The sequence below is a fragment of the Tamandua tetradactyla genome, chromosome 7, assembly GCF_023851605.1.
Source record: "Tamandua tetradactyla isolate mTamTet1 chromosome 7, mTamTet1.pri, whole genome shotgun sequence".
NCBI lineage: Eukaryota > Metazoa > Chordata > Mammalia > Pilosa > Myrmecophagidae > Tamandua > Tamandua tetradactyla.
This window is the reverse complement of record NC_135333.1, coordinates 59,363,187-59,380,748: the sequence shown is the minus strand read 5'-3', so window position 1 is coordinate 59,380,748 and position 17,562 is coordinate 59,363,187. Positions and strand designations below refer to the sequence as shown.

The window sequence follows — 17,562 nt, the reverse complement described above, 5'->3', positions numbered from 1 at the left end:
GCCCCTGGGCACATGGGATGATGCAACACCTCATTACTGTTAGCAACTAGCTATAATGATTAAATAAATAAAATGACAGAGCCACCCTTTCCATTTTCTGAACTAACTTTCTAACCATTCCATGAAGGTGTTACTAATGCTTTCTGCCAATTCTTCAGATAAGGCTGTTAAGACTTGAGAAGCTTTGGTGAGAGTTCCATCTGGGGCTGTAATATTGGGGATGAATGTATAACAACTACTTCCAATCATAACACAAACACCTCCCTTTTCAGTTAGCATCATATTTAGGAGTATCCTATTTTCCCATATCATCCAACTAGCAGCTTGTAGTTGTCTCGACATGCTCTTCACTGCATCTCTTGTGTAATTGATAAATCTTTGTTGATTCTAGCATACGTAATTAATACAGTCTACATTTTTATCAACCATGATCCACCAAAATAAGAATGACTCATATCCCTCAGTCATTTGATTTCTAGCTTTAAACTCATCCAGACCTCCTTGTGGTACCCCTATACTGTCTAAATAAATTTGATGGTCGAAGGAACTAAGTAAGCTTCTTTATTTCCCGTTTCTCTGGATTTGAATCTTCCCTAACAACATCCCTTCCAGCTAGCTCTTCAGAAGAACCCAGTGAGACCTAATAGGGGTTAGTTCCCTAGCTCAAAATGACCCCACATTTGCAGGATAGTCAAGGCAGAAGACTTGAAGCAAATCATAAAGACAGAACAGGATATGGAGATACAGATGCCTGGATGGAATGGATTAAACATACAATCCATAGTCAAAACAAAAGCAACTGTTATGCTTGTGCAATAGGCCGACCGATGGCTCATATCGCGTGCCCTTTCCAAAGGGTATAGAGAAATATGAAGACAAATTCAAATGTATAGTACTCATTTTTCAAAATACTATTCCTGGTGAAAATTATAGTATGTTGTATCTTTTTTCCCTCCAGTAAAGAGTGGAAAAGTCAAGGCCATAACGGCTTCCTGCCTCAGTCTGGGAAACAACTCTGCCTGTCTCTCTAGAGGGGTCCAGGATCTTAGGACCATGGCCTCATGTACCCAAATGTAGGATACACCTTAGGATGGTAGTAGCAATTTCTCCAGCTTAACCACACCCCGAGTAGATCTTTGGTGGTATTGTGGAAAGGCATGCTCCAAACAATATTGACTGAGGATTGGAAAGGGACCTGTGCTCTGGTTCAATTGGTGTCCCTTTCACTCTCACATTTGAAAAAGAGGAGCAAATTCAAATCTAGGGGGAAAGTAAGAAAAGAAGCTTACTTAGTTCCTTTGACAACTGAACTTTTTTAGATTGCTTAGGGGTATCACGAGGAATCCCAGACAAGCCCCCAGAGTTGTTGGAGAGAGAGCCCTGCCTGAAGGAGGATGAATGCTCACCTAATTGTGGAGAAAAAAAGCATTTATTTACAATCTTGAAAGAAAGAGTGCACAACCAAAATGTGGAGGCCGGTGCGCAAAGTGACAGAAACCGTTAGCATTTATTCCCCAATCCTAATACACAGCAGGTCCCTATCCTATTTCTCTGCTGATTCACTACTCCAAAGGTTATAACCTATTCAAGCAGTCTGACTAACAGACAGTTCCCAGTTTTGATTATGTTTTACTTCCCAGTAACCATGGTAGTTACTTGCTTAGACTTGTTTTTATTCAGATAAGGATTTGGCACCAATTCTGGGCTTAGGTCACAGGCCGTCCCTTTCTCCTGTCTGTGTGACTGGCCTGAGCTAATTTTGCAGCCGTTTGTTTAGTTAGGTTTGTTTTCTCATCCATGTCATTTTGTATGAAAGCTAAACTTAGTTCTATTCTTATAGTCCTGGTAAGAGAAAGACTGAATCCAGGTTCAGATCATACTTCAAATTAATTTTTAACTCAGAACAATATTTATTAAAGTGTAATTGCTTTGATCTTTCTTTCAAGGAAACAAAAGAGCTGGAAACATTAGCAATGAATGAATGGTGTTTGAAATTTCTTATGTTTAAATCACATTTGGCTCATACTGATGATGATTCCTTGTGATAAGCTATTACTTCTATGTAATCTTAAATTCAAGCTAAAGTAACTAATTACATAAAAATCAAATTAGTGTATTCAGTTTTCATAATAATACAACAAAGTGAATGTTTATGGAATATATAGAGAGTGACCTGTACTCATGCATGATGAAAATGAACATTTAGAAATAGAGTCGACACTGAAAGAATAAATTTCAAGGGCTAGCTCCACATATTGCATAAATGAGGAAATTTATTAATATTAATTTGACCTTTCACATTTATTTTAGTCACAAACAATCCCAAACTTTTTTTTTTTTTTTTTTTTTTTTAAAGGAAAGACAGAGAGAAGGAAGGAAGGATAGAAGGAAGGAAGGAAGGAAGAAAGGGAAACATCTTTAAACATTTTCTTGTTTTATTGTATTTTGTTTTTTTGTTTTTGTTACATGGGCTGGGGCCGGGAATCGAACCGAGGTCCTCCGGCATAGCAGGCAAGCACTTTGCCCGCTGAGCCACCGCGGCCCACCCGCAATCCCAAACTTTTATTAGAACACATCAATTTGATAGAAAGTCTGGAATTGTAATAGTGTTCCCAATTAATATCATCCTGAATATCATCCTCTTCTTCCCACAAAAGTAAAGCAAATCATAATGAAGTTGAAAAAAGTATTTAAAAAAGGAAACTTAATAAGTTACAAATAAGATAAAAGAGCAACTTGAAAAATTTTTCTCTTGACTACCTTTCTTATTTTATATGAGACAACCCTGAGGAGGTATACTGGTTTGAATTTATTATGTACCCCAGAAAAGCCATGTTTTAATCCTCATCCAATCTTATGGGACCAGTCATTTCTTTTAATCTTAATCCAACACTGAAGGTTGGAAACTTGGAGCCATGGAGATTATCTCCATGGAGATGTGGCATGCCCGATTGTGGGTGTTACCTTTGATTATATGGAGAGAGATGTGACTCTACCCATTCCAGATGGGTCTAAAAGTGAAAGCATTTTGGAGAGAGCAGAAATGACAGAAGCCTCAGAACTGACAGAAACCTCACAGCAGAGCTGACACAGAAGCTGACATGTGGAGAACAGAGACACGGATGTTTAGAGATGCTTGGAGCCCAGCAGACATCACCATGAGATGTTAAGCCAGAATCTGAAGACAGCCAAGGGAAGTCAAGAGATGAAAGACAGCCCTGGAGGACAAAGTGAGGAACCCCCACAGGAACAGAGGGTGAAAGCCAACAGAGCCCAGGAGCAAGGGACCAGCAGATACCAGCTGCATGACTTCCCAGCTGACAGAGGTGTTCCTGACCCATTGGCCTTCCTTGAATTAAGAAACCTTTCCATGGATGCCTTAATTAGGACAATTTCATAGGCTTAGAACTGTAAACTTGTAACTTATTAAATTCCCCTTTTAAAAAGCCATCCCAGTTCTAGTATCTCACATTCTGGCAGCTTGCAAACTAATACAGGTGGAAAGATAGAACTTTTTTGTACATATTTGTGCTGGTTTGAAAGGATGTATGCCCCCTAGAAAAGCCAGGCTTTAAACAAAATCCCATTTCATAAAGGTATAATAATCTCTATTCAGTACTGTATGTTTGAAACTGTAATCAGATCATGTCCCTGGATGATGTGATTTAGTCAAGAGTGGTTGTTAAACTGGATTAGGTGATGACATGTCTCCACCCATTTGGGTGGGTCTTGCTTTATTGGTTTACTGGAGTCCTACAAAAGAGGAAACATTTTGAAGAATGGGCGATCTGGAGAGAGCAGAGAATGCTGCAGCACCACAAGGCAGAGAGTCCATGACCAGTGACCTTTGAGGATGAAGAAGGAAAATACCTCCCAGAGAGCTTCATGGAACAGGAAGCCAGCAGAAACAGCTAGCAGATGATGTTGTATTCACCATGTACCCTTCCAGATGAGAGGAACCCTGACCGTGTTCGCCATGTCCCTTTCCAGATGAGAAACTCTGACTGTGTTTACCCTTGCCCTTCCAGCTGAGAGAGAAACCGTGAGCTTCATTGGCCTACTTGAACGAAGGTATCTTTTCCTGGATACCTTTGATTGGACATTTCTATAGTCTTGTTTTAATTGGGACATTTTCTCAGCCTTAGAACTGTAAACTAGCAACTCATTAAATTCCCCCTTTTGAAAGCCATTCCTTTTGTGGTATATTGCATTCCAGCAGCTAGCAAACTAGAACAATATTTATCATTTTCCACTTAACTATTTTTTGATTTATTAAAGTAGAAATGACCACTTTGTTTTGGGCCTGGTCTTGTAGCACTCCATGCTGCTCAATGATGCATCTATCCCCCTGTTCTTTCAGATGGGACTTAGTAATAAATGGACTTCAGCATGTTAAGAAAAAAAAATGAATAGAGCATCTGCTTTGGTAGGTAGTCAAGAAAAATGGGAAATTCAGAAAACAGAGTTGCCATATCTCATTACAAGAACAAAAAAATGGGAGAAACAGATCTTGAGAAGTCCTGTTATTTTGAGGTAGAGTCATTCTTGCTCATGTTTGCTGACAGACACTTTTCTCCTGACTGCCCAGAAAATATAAAAGCCCATGTCCAGGACTCATTCATGGCCTTGGTGGCGTGGTGAAGGACAGCAAGGGAAGATGGGGTGAGTGGCTTGTCATGTTTCCTGACTCACAGCTTAGCACAACACAATTCCAGTAGGGAAAAAGGGCAGGGCAAGTTAACCTCATCATTAAGCAATCATAAATAGTCTCTAGAAGGGGAAAAAAGCCATTTTCCTTTGGAACCATGGAAAGGTTCAAGGTTTTGTACACACTCAAATGCAAGGTATTGGTACTAAGAATCCTGAAAAAGAAGAAATGAGTTTAGGAAGTTATAATCTATATTTATAGAGTACAAATCCTGACAACATCACTTAGCCTGAATAGGTTTTTTTGGGGGGGTTAGGAGGGTGTATTCATTTTTATTTGTTTATTTCTTTAAAAAACAGCCCCACCTCTGAGCTTTAAATTTAGTATCTCCCTTAAAGGGCCCCAGCATATCAATTTCTGAGTAGCTCTGCAGAGTTCTATACATCCTCTGGTCACATACCAACCAGAAGTTATATTTAAATATTAAGTATTAAGTGCTAATACTTAGCTATATAAGTATTAATATATGTTATCTACATGTCAGGCAATGATGGTCTTTCCCCACCCACAGCCTATAAGACCAAGCAGAGTGTCTTAGCTCTCTGTGGTGATGATTCCACCACTGACTATTTCAGGAGTTGGAGTGCTAATGGCCTTGGCCTGGTGGGCCATAAACACCTGGGAAATGCAGGAAACAGTGAATATCAGGCTTTTCTAAGGTTGCAGATTCTGGTCTGATCTAGGAGCCCTCATTGTTCACGGGGGTCTTTTTAGGAATCCGTGTCATATGATTTGTGTTAGTTGAAGGAGAATAAGCCATAAAATGAATATGTTCAGGCTTCATACAACAGAGCTGACCCTTTAAGAACAAAAGACTTACTGTTTTCTGCATCATGAGTTATATCTTCCCTAAGATGTGGATACCATACATGCATGGACTGTGGACAAAGAGAAGGCATCTAGAGTCCAAAAGAGAGTAAGGACACACTCAGGACTGGAGAAAACGCAGGGGCCCTCCTGCCCCCACCCAAAAGCACCTATCCAAACCAAGAGGAGATTCCTTAGTGCAGCTGCTTACTCCTGGAACAATATCTATTATTGGTTTTCATGTCACAGGATTTCAGGTGAATAGTAGAAATAATAATTACTAATGGAAATGGCAAAGTCAACGTCAACGTCAAAGACAAAGGCAAAGGCAAAGCCAAGGGTAATAGACAAAACAGCAATAGCAATGGTCATGGGTAATGGGTAATGGGGATGGCAATGGGAATAATAATTTCTTCATGAAATAGGAATGGGAATAGTAAGAGTAATAGTGGCAATGACAAAATCCATGGATATAATTCAGTGCCTTTATTGAGGTACAATTCACGTGTCATGTAGTACATCTATTATGATTGTATAGTAAGATACTTCTAGTGAACAGATAAAGTTATGCAATCATAACCACAATCCATTTTTTTGGAGTCCTTCCATCACTTCAAAAATGTTCCCATTTGCAAGCAATCCCTTCTTTCAACCTCAGTTTTAAGCAACCTCAGAATTATTCTATGTCTACAGAGTATGTCCTTTCCAGAAGTTGCATGTAAACATAATCATACAATATGTATTTGTTTGTGATGGGTCACTGTCATTTAGCAAAATGAGTTGAGTTTCATCCTGTTTGTTATAGATAGCAATAATTTGTTTTTTGGGCGTTTTGTTGTTGTTTTTTTTCATTTTTCGGTGTTCTTTTTATGTTGTTGCTTAATTTGTTTGTTTTATTATCGAGTAATATTCAACATTTTTTATTCTATTCACTGGTTGTTGGGCAATTGCATTGTTTCCAGTTTTTGGCTACCATGAATAATGTTGTTATGAACATTTGAGTAAAGTCTTTGTGTGAATATATGTTTTCTTGGCTCTCCAGTTAATACTTAGGCATGGAATTGATGTCAATGAATTGTCCAGGACCAAATGTTTGAATTAATTTAAGCCTATAACATTCTCAAGAAAGCATTTGATAATATTTCCTTATGAGTGAATGTGCTCTACTCCCTCTGCTGAATGCACGTATCTGAGTCCATCCTTTCAGACTGGTTTCCTTCCTGGCTTCTTGGTCATCAGTCATAGTAATCTCTCCTTCCCAGACTCCCTGGATTTCTGATCTTCTGAGCTGCACCAAGGGAGGACTTGTTGTGTTGATGTTCCTTTTGACATGTGCCTCACCTTCACAACTATATAGCACGGGGATGTTCCTCAAAGTGCTAAGGAAACACTGACTGAAGCATACTTGCTACCAACTGCTTTACTAACAGAATGCAAATGCCACCTTTGGTCTCACCCCAGGAATGTGTATATTATTTCAGTGATCTCCCTTGCTTTTCCTCAATCTCTAGGCAAATCTAGTTGTGGCTGTAATGAACAGAAGGAAACAAAACAGAAGTCAACAGAGATAGAGCCTGGAGTATATAAAAATCTTTGTGTAAAATTAAATCTTAATTGTTTTGCAAAGCCGCAATTTAATGCCTTTCCTATAGATTTGAATTTAGGCGAGTGTGAGTTGCTAAGCAGCATAGACTACACCAGAGGTGATGTCTCCAAGCACCAGCATCTGAGATGCTCCAGCATCACTCTGTGCACACAGGAGCTCCTGGTAGAAGGCGTGGTGAAGTTCTGCCTGTTAATATTCTTCCATAAATGGATACTCAGGGTGTCCAATGGCACTAAAATGAGAAAGAACAGTGGATAATGGGGAAGCCATGATTGCATTTCTAGGGTGACACAAACATGTTTACTCTAAAGCTGACATTATGGTGAAAATTTTAAATTTTATTTACTAGCTATAAAGTCTACCTCTTTACTGCCATTAACATGATGATAGAGTAAAGTTTATATTAAAATTAATTATTTATTCATATTATATTCACATGCGTGGAATTTAATACACATCGTCAGAGTTCTGCAGGTAATCACATATATTCTCCCCGCATACCTCCATGTGTAAATAAAAGAAAGTAATTTCTGGTTTTAAAATTTCGATTTCTCACTGAAGGCAGAAACTGATTCTTCTTTTACAAACAAAAACTCTAGGTACACATTCAGCAGTAACAAGTTTTTAAGATGCTTCACATTGCTGTGATAATAATTTCATTTTCATTTAAATAATTCATTAATTATTTACTAAATGACTACAATATGTGATATGCTAAATAAAACTGGACAGAGTGAAATGTAAAAGATATCACCTCATAACCACGGAGATTATGATGCCATAGTATGATCTCTGTATGGTAGTAACAGTACGTAATACAAAGTGATAGAAAAATTATTATGACTAAAATATATAGTTGGGGGTAAGAGTTTTTTTTGTTTCTTATCATTTTCCTGATTCCTGCAATAATTCCTAATTTTATTTTTCATTTTTTTGCATCACAATAATTAGCAATGGTAGGACAATATAGACCTATTTTTGAGTACTAAAGTATCATTGTTATTCTTAGCATATATTACCACATGATTTTATTATGAATTAAATCTCCAATAGCTTTTCATAATTTCTGTTATCATGGTAAGAAACAGAGCAGGTTTGGAAGGAGCAGATCATTAATACAGTTTTAGAAAATTTAATTGAGCTACGTTTGAAATTTCCATTGTTTAATTCTACTGTATTGCTGTAGAAATGAGAGTCTGGTAGAGAAGTTGGAGATTCTGCAATGACATTTGGCTGCTCTGAAAAGTTATATGGAGAGAAGAGTGCAGAGTGCTTGTGGACATCCAAGCTGACCCTGGCCCTGCTTACCCCTCTGCTGAGTTACTAAACAAAACTCTGGAATGAATTCAGCTTGGGTGTTTTAAGAAAGTTACTGTCCCATCCTTCTCTCATATTGGCCTCTGCCCTCCCAGTATTGAGACCAATTTTTAGAGGACTCCTACTTTTATCAGTAGACAGAAAAGAAGCCATGATTTTGTCACTTACAATTCAACATGGATATAGCGAAGATTTCGGTTGATCCCATCTAAGACCTTCATGTCCTCTTCTGGCAATTGAAATTCAAAAACCTATTAGGGAAGTAGAAAAATATTTATTAGTTTAGAACATATAATTTCAATCTGGATAAACCATAGAAATCATTATTATTTAAAAGATATGAAAAGAACAATATTGTATGGTCTTTTTCAGAAAATATTTAAAGGAAAATTGGGGCCTAGATTTTAAGTTCTCATGGCAGTCATATGTAGTCCAGAATGTAAAAGTTATTTCTAGATTTTGAGATCCTGTGCTAATTATGTATGACCTGGTATCTCCCTGAAACTTTGGCTACCTTTGTGACACCTAAGATTTAGAGTTGGAGTTCTACAGCTTTTAAAGTTAGCATTGCTGCATACAACTGTTTAAAAAAGAAAACAATTTAAAAAAAATTTAAAAAGAGGCCAGGCTTAGATTAGATACAAGAACAGAGCCAATTGGGTCAGGACTAAGGTAAATCAGAATACGGGGGTGAGGATGACATTGTCTGTATTTTAGAACTTCCCTTAGTGAATAAGGCCAAAGGAAGGGAAGTATATTTTGTCCAAAACCTAAATTTTCTGTGGCACATAATATAATACAACCTGTCTGTATGGCTCATTTAAACAGCCTAAACACATGTAGCCCAGAATGGGAATGATGGGTGGTAACTCTAATTAACTTAATATAGTATCTGGATACATCCTGTATTGGTTTGTTAATGCTGCCAGAATGCAATATACCAGAAATGGAATGGCTTTTATATTTGGGCCATTCTCTCTTTTTTTTATTTTCTTCTTCTTTTTTTTCATGGTGCATGGTCTGGGAGTCAACCCAGGTCTCCCTCATGGAAGGTAAGCATACTACTGTTGAACCACCCATGCACCATGGAATGGCTTTTAAACAGGGAATTTACTAAGTTGCAAGTTTACAATTCTAAGGCTGTGAAAATGTCCAAATAAAGTTATCAACAAAAGGTTGCCTTCAAGAAAGGCTAAAGCCATGCAGAACCCTCTGTCAGCTAGGAAGTCATGTGGCTGTTGGCTGTTGATCCCTTACTCCTGGAGTCTATTGATTTCAGCCTCTGTTTCCCATTGGAGTTCCTCTCTTGGCCTCTCCAGGGCTTGGTTTCATCTCTTGGCTTTGCTTGACTTTCTCCACATTCTGGGTTCAAACAGTTTCCCGAGGGTCATTTGCTTTTGCATCTTCAAAGCTGTCTCTGTCAGCTCTGAAGCAACTGCTCTCCAAGTGTCTGTATCTGAGGTTTCTCAAAAATAGACTCTAGCAAACTAATCGCCTTGAATGTGTAGAGTCATATTTCCATCTAATCAAAAGGCCACACCCACAATTGAGTGTATCACATCTTCATGGAAGTAATCTAAACAAAAGGTCACACCCACAACTGGGAGTGTTATTGTATTTCCATGGAAACCATCCAATCAATGTTTATCACCCTGAACAATAGGTTTGGTCCATCAAGATTGGATCAGATTTTTAAAAAGATGGCTTTTTTGAGGTGCATAATAGTTTCAAACTGGCACTTATCCCAGAGCTTGTTGAGCAGATAATAAAAAATTATTGGAAAAATCCCTTGAGGGAGAGGAGAAAAAAATATGAAAATATTAAACTTTACCACTGGCAAAACCCCTGATACTGCCTCAAACACTAGGGATTCCCACGTCAATAGGCCAAGTCCTTGATCTTGAGGCTTGCTCTTGTGAAGCCTATTTATGTAACAGAGAAACAAGTCAGCCTACATTTATGGCTAACAGTTACTTCCAGAAAACCTCCTTTGTTGCTCAAATGTGGCCTCTCTCTCTCTCTCTAAGCCCAGTTCTGCAAGTAAAATCATTACCCTCCCCCCACTCATCCAGGGGCAAAAGTCTCCCTGGCTACCTGGGACATGACTCCAGGGGTGATACTTGCTCCGTCACAGTAGGATTGACAATGACAACCTGACCCAAAGTTGGAAAAGAAATGTAACAAATTAAGGTATTGGTGGCTGAGTTCAAACAGAGTTCAGAGGAAGTTCTGGAGGCTACTCTTATGCTAGTTTCAGCAAGATATTGCTAATTACCATTGTTTGCCAGCCCCCAACCCAAACCATTCCTGCCAACCCTAAAGAAAACCTAGGGCTCTATCTGATACTCTACAAAAATTTCATGAACTGAGATCACTTTCCTGAAATCTGCAACCACCAGATGGGTTCCTAGGCCACTTAAGTCCTGAAATCCAGAGGGGCTAACCTCTCTGAGAACATCAACCAGGTCTATCCCCTTATCCCATATTATCAACAAGCCATTCCAATATGAAAAAGTTAGAATGGGCATAGCCCAAATACCCTTAAAGATTGGGGGGAGGACCAAAGGAGAAGAAATAACTATCTAGTAGTTATTCTAGATAAGGTAGGACTTAACCAAGGAGTATGACTGCAGATTCATTGTATTGATATTTCTATTCATCTTCAGTGTCTTGGAGCAGCTAGAAAGAAACTAAAATTGTGGAATAGTAACCCATACCAAACTCTGAAATCTGTTCTTTAGCTACTCATTATAAAGGAAGGTACTTTGAAATATCTTGATTTTGTGTATATACATTATATTTCACATTAAAAAATGTTAAAAAAGGAAATAACACAGTATGTGGTACAATATTAATAAAGAAAACTAAAATAATCCAAATCTTACACAAACTCCATTAGAAATTTAAAAAGCAGAGAATGATCCCATTTGTAATGACAACAAAAAGTCATGTCACGACTTCTGGAGAAGATGGTGGCTTAGTAAGACGCGCGGATCTTAGTTTCTCCTCCAGGACAGCTACTAAGGGAGTAGAAACGATACAGAAAAGCTCCAAAAGCCACGACAGAGACCAAAAAAAGACAGCGTACCCCATCCTGGAATGGCTGGCTGGCTGAGAGAACCCGCTCTGGTGAGATCGCCGAGGGGCGCAGGCTTCACCGGGTGGGGTGGCAAGCGGCCGGAGTCACTCCCTTCCTCCTTCCTGGGCCGGCTGGGAGAATTGGACAGGTAGTCCCCTCAAACCACAGGGGCTGGCGCCCACACCACGCGCAGCCCCCCGGACCAATTGAGAGAATTGGATCGGAAATCCCCAGGCCGCGGAGAGCGACGACGGGAGGGGGGCCCTTCCAAACCCGCGACTCCCTGGGAACGTGCACTCTCCTGGGTGGGCCGCTGTGGCTGGCGCCCTCCTGCCAAGCTTGGCACCCCAGGTCGACTAGGAGATTCGGACGGGCGCTTTCCTGGGCTGCAGCGGCCAGCGAACCTCCCCGCGTTCGGACCCCGGGCCGGCTGGCACTCTTTCAAGCCGCTTCGGCTAGCAAACATCCCGGACGGCGAGAGTTTTCCAAAGTTAAAGGACCCACAGCACCTTTTAATGATGGGACCCGCAGACAAACGTGTGCCACGAGCGCCACCTACTGGGCAGGATAAGAAAAACAGAACCCAGAGATTTCACACAAAAATCTTACAACATTGCTCGGTCCGACACCCAGGGAAATCTGACTAAATGCCCAGATGCCAGCAGCAGAAGATAACTGTCCACGCTCAGAAGATTGAGAATATGGCCCAGTCAAAGGAACAAACCAATAGTTCAAATGAGATACAAGAGCTGAGACAACTAATGCTGAATATACGAACAGAAATGGAAAACCTCTTCAAAAATGAAATCAATAAATTGAGGGAGGACATGAAGAGGACATGGGCTAAACATAAAGAAGAAATAGAAAAACTGAAAAAACAAATCACAGAACTTATGGAAGTGAAGGATAAAGTAGAACAGATGGAAAAAACAATGGATACCTACAATGATAGATTTAAAGAGACAGAAGATAGAATTAGTGATTTGGAGGATGGAACATATGAATTCCAAAAAGAAACAGAAACCATCAGTAAAAGATTGGAAAAATTTGAACAGGGTATCAGGGAACTCAAGGACAATATGAACCGCACAAATATACGTGTTGTGGGTGTTCCAGAAGGAGAAGAGAAGGGAAAAGGAGGAGAAAAACTAATGGAAGAAATTATCACTGAAAATTTCCCAACTCTTATGAAAGACCTAAATATACAGATCCAAGAAGTGCAGCACATCCCAAAGAGATTAGACCCAAATAGGCGTTCTCCAAGACACTTACTAGTTAGAATGTCAGAGGTCAAAGAGAAAGAGAGGATCTTGAAAGCAGCAAGAGAAAAACAATCCATCACATACAAGGGAAACCCAATAAGACTATGTGTAGATTTCTCAGCAGAAACCATGGAAGCTAGAAGACAGTGGGATGATATATTTAAAATACTAAAAGAGAAAAACTGCCAACCAAGACTCCTATATCCAGCAAAATTATCCTTCAAAAATGAGGGAGAAATTAAAACATTCTCAGACAAAAAGTCACTGAGAGAAATTGTCACCAAGAGACTAGCTCCGTAAGAAATACTAAAGGGAGCATTAGAGTCAGATACAAAAAGACAGAAGAGAGGTATGGAGAAGAGTGTAGAAAGAAGGAAAATCAGATATGATATATATAATACAAAAGGTAAAATGTTAGAGGAAAATATTATCCAAACAGTAATAACACTAAATGTCAATGGACCGAATTCCCCAATCAAAAGACATAGATTGGCAGAATGGATTAAAAAACAGATTCCTTCTATATGCTGTCTACAGGAAACACATCTTAGACCCAAAGATAAACATAGGTTGAAAGTGAAAGGTTGGGAAAAGATATTTCATGCAAATAACAATCAGAAAAGAGCAGGAGAGGCTACACTAATATCCAACAAATTAGACTTCAAATGTAAAGCAGTTAAAAGAGACAAAGAAGGACACTATATCCTAATAAAAGGAACAATTGAACAAGAAGACATAACAATCATAAATAGTTATGCACCGAACCAGAATGCCCCAAAATACGTGAGGAATACACTGCAAACACTGAAAAGGGAAATAGACTCATATACCATAATAGTTGGAGACTTCAATTCACCACTCTCATCAATGGACAGAATATCTAGACAGAGGATCAATAAAGAAACAGAGAATCTGAATATTACTATAAATGAGCTAGACTTAACAGACATTTATAGGACATTACATCCCACAACAGCAGGATACACATTTTTCTCAAGTGCTCATGGATCATTCTCAAAGATAGACCATATGCTGGGTCACAAAGCAAGTCTCAACAAATTTAAAAAGATTGAAATCATACACAACACTTTCTTGGATCATAAAGGAATGAAGTTGGAAATCAATAATAGGCAGAGTGCCAGAAAATTCACAAATACGTGGAGGCTCAACAACACACTCCTAAACAATGACTGGGTCAGAGAAGAAATTACTAGAGAAATTAGCAAATACCTCGAGGCGAATGAAAATGAAAACACAACATATAAAAACTTATGGGACACAGCAAAGGCAGTGCTAAGAGGGAAATTTATTGCCCTAAATGCCTATATCAGAAAAGAAGAAAAGGCAAAAATGCAGGAATTAACTATCCATTTGGAAGAACTGGAGAAAGAACAGCAAACTAATCCCAAAGCAAGCAAAAGGAAAGAAATAACAAAGATTAGAGCAGAAATAAATGAAATTGAAAACATGAAAACAATAGAGAAAATCAATAAGGTCAGAAGTTGGTTCTATGAGAAAATCAATAAGATTGATGGGCCCTTAGCAAGATTGACAAAAAAAAGAAGAGAGAGGATGCAAATAAATAACATCAGAAATGAAAGAGGAGACATAACTACTGACCTCACAGAAATAAAGGAGGTAATAACAGGATACTATGAACAATTTTACGCTAATAAATACAACAATTTAGAGGAAATGGACGGGTTCCTGGAAAGACATGAACAACCAACTTTGACTGAAGAAGACATAGATGACCTCAACAAACCAATCACAAGTAAAGAAATTGAATCAGTCATTCAAAAGCTTCCTAAAAAGAAAAGCCCAGGACCAGACGGCTTCACATCTGAATTCTATCAAACATTCCAGAAAGAGTTAGTACCAACTCTCCTCAAATTCTTCAAAAAAATCGAAGTGGAGGGAAAACTACCTAATTCATTCTATGAAGCCAACATCACCCTCATACCAAAACCAGGCAAAGATATTACAAAGAAAGAAAACTACAGGTCAATCTCTCTAATGAATATAGATGCAAAAATCCTCAATAAAATTCTAGCAAATCATATCCAACAACACATTAAAAGAATTATACATCATGACCAAGTAGGATTCATCCTAGGTATGCAAGGATGGTTCAACATAAGAAAATCAATTAATGTAATACACCATATCAACAAATCAAAGGGGAAAAATCACATGATCATCTCAGTTGATGCAGAGAAGGCATTTGACAAGATTCAACATCCTTTCCTGTTGAAAACACTTCAATGGATAGGAATACAAGGGAACTTCCTTAACATGATAGAGGGAATATATGAAAGACCCACAGCTAATATCATCCTCAATGGGGAAAAATTGAAAACTTTCCCCCTAAGTTCAGGAACAAGACAAGGATGTCCACTATCACCACTATTATTCATCATTGTGTTGGAGGTTCTAGCCAGAACAATAAGACAAGAAAAAGAAATACACGGCATCAAAATAGGAAAGGAAGAATTAAAACTATCGCTGTTTGCAGGCGATATGATACTATACGTCGAAAACCCGGAAAAATCCACAACAAAACTACTAGAGCTCATAAATGAGTACAGCAAAGTAGCAGGTTACAAGATCAACATTCAAAAATCTGTAGCATTTCTATACACTAGCAATGAACAAGCGGAAGGGGAAATCAAGAAACGAATCCCATTTACAATTGCAACTAAAAGAATAAAATACCTAGGAATAAATTTAACTAAACAGACAAAAAACCTATATAAAGAAAACTGCAAAAAACTGCTAAAAGAAATCACAGAAGACCTAAATAGATGGAAGAGCACACTGTGTTCATGGATTGGAAGACTAAATATAGTTAAGATGTCAATCCTACCTAAATTGATTTACAGATTCAATGCAATACCAATCAAAATCCCAACAACTTATTTTTCAGAAATAGAAAAACCAATAAGCAAATTTATCTGGAAGGGCAGGGTGCCCCGAATTGCTAAAAACATCTTGAGAAAAAAAAACGAAACTGGAGGTCTTGCACTGCCTGACTTTAAGGCATATTATGAAGCCACAGTGGTCAAAACAGCATGGTATTGGCAAAAAGATAGATATATCGACCAATGGAATCGAATAGAGTGCTCAGATATAGACCCTCTCATCTATGGACATTTGATCTTTGATAAGGCAGTCAAGCCAACTCACCTGGGACAGAACAGTCTGTTCAACAAATGGTGCCTAGAGAACTGGATATTCATATGCAAAAGAATGAAAGAAGACCCATATCTCACACCCTACACAAAAGTTAACTCAAAATGGATCAAAGATATAAACATTAGGTCTAAGACCATAAAACAGTTAGATGAAAATGTAGGGAGATATCTTATGAATCTTACAACTGGATGCGGTTTTATGGACCTTAAACCTAAAGCAACAGCACTGAAGAAGGAAATAAATAAATGGTAACTCCTCAAAATTAAACACTTTTGTGCATCAAAGAACTTCATCAAGAAAGTAGACAGACAACCTACACAATGGGAATCAATAATTGGAAACAACATATCAGATAAAGGTCTAGTATCCAGAATTTATAAAGAGATTGTTCAACTCAACAACAAAAAGACAGCCAATCCAATTACAAAATGGAAAAAAGACTTGAATAGACACCTCTCAGAGGAGGAAATACAAATGGCCAAAAGGCACATGAAGAGATGCTCAATGTCCCTGGCCATTAGAGAAATGCAAATCAAAACCACAATGAGATATCATCTCGCACCCACCAGAATGGCCATTATCAACAAAACAGAAAATGACAAGTGCTGGAGAGGATGCAGTGAAAGAGGCACACTTATCCACTGTTGGTGGGAATGTCAAATGGTGCAACCACTGTGGAAGGCAGTTTGGCGGTTCCTCAAAAAGCTGAATATAGAATTGCCATATGACCCAGCAATACCATTGCTGGGAATCTACTCAAAGGAATTAAGGGCAAAAACTCAAACGGACATTTGCACACCAATGTTTATAGCAGCGTTATTTACAATTGCAAAGAGATGGAAACAGTCAAAATGTCCATCAACACACGAGTGGCTAAACAAACTGTGGTATATACATACGATGGAATATTATGCAGCTTTAAGGCAGGATAAACTTATGAAGCATGTGATAACATGGATGGACCTAGAGAACATTATGCTGAGTGAGTCTAGCCAAAAACTAAAAGACAAATACTCTATGGTCCCAATGATGTGAATCGACACTCGAGAATAAACTTGGAATATGTCATTGGTAACAGAGTCCAGCAGGAGTTAGAAACAGGGTAAGATAATGGGTAATTGGAGTTGATGGGATACAGACTGTGCAATAGGACTAGATACAAAAACTCAAAAATGGACAGCACAATAATACCTCATTGTAAAGTAATCATGTTAAAATACTGAATGAAGCTGCATCCGAGCTATAGGTTTTTGTTTTGTTTTGTTTTGTTTTGTTTTGTTCTTACTATTATTACTTTTATTTTTTTTCTATATTAACATTCTATATCTTTTTCGGTTATATTGCTAGTTCTTCTAAACTGATGCAAATATACTAAGAAACGATGATCATGCATCTATGTGATGATGTTAAGAATTACTGATTGCATATGTAGAATGGTATGATTTCTAAAGAAAAAGAAAGTGGACAGCACAATACTACCTAATTGTAATGTAATTATGCTAAAACACTGAATGAAGCTGCATCTGAGCTATAGTTGTTTTTTTTCTTATATATTTTTGTATTTTTTATTTTTATTTTTATTTTTTCT

At 38.2% G+C, this 17,562-nt stretch overlaps 1 protein-coding gene and 1 pseudogene across 4 annotated transcripts in view; both read right to left on the bottom strand.

The window, feature by feature from the left end:
- Positions 1 to 17,562, bottom strand: part of LOC143691274 (aldo-keto reductase family 1 member C23-like protein) — a 460,654-nt gene that overhangs the window by 100,186 nt on the left and 342,906 nt on the right. The gene's annotated exons all lie outside the window — the stretch shown is intronic.
- LOC143691273 (prostaglandin-E(2) 9-reductase-like) overlaps positions 5,961 to 17,562 on the bottom strand; it is a 62,675-nt pseudogene continuing 51,073 nt past the window's right edge. The window contains exons 8-9 of the transcript XR_013179432.1: positions 8,607 to 8,689; positions 5,961 to 7,353 (exon numbers count right to left, since the gene is read on the bottom strand). The product of XR_013179432.1 is annotated as a prostaglandin-E(2) 9-reductase-like (transcript). The remainder of the gene's footprint in view (positions 7,354 to 8,606; positions 8,690 to 17,562) is intronic.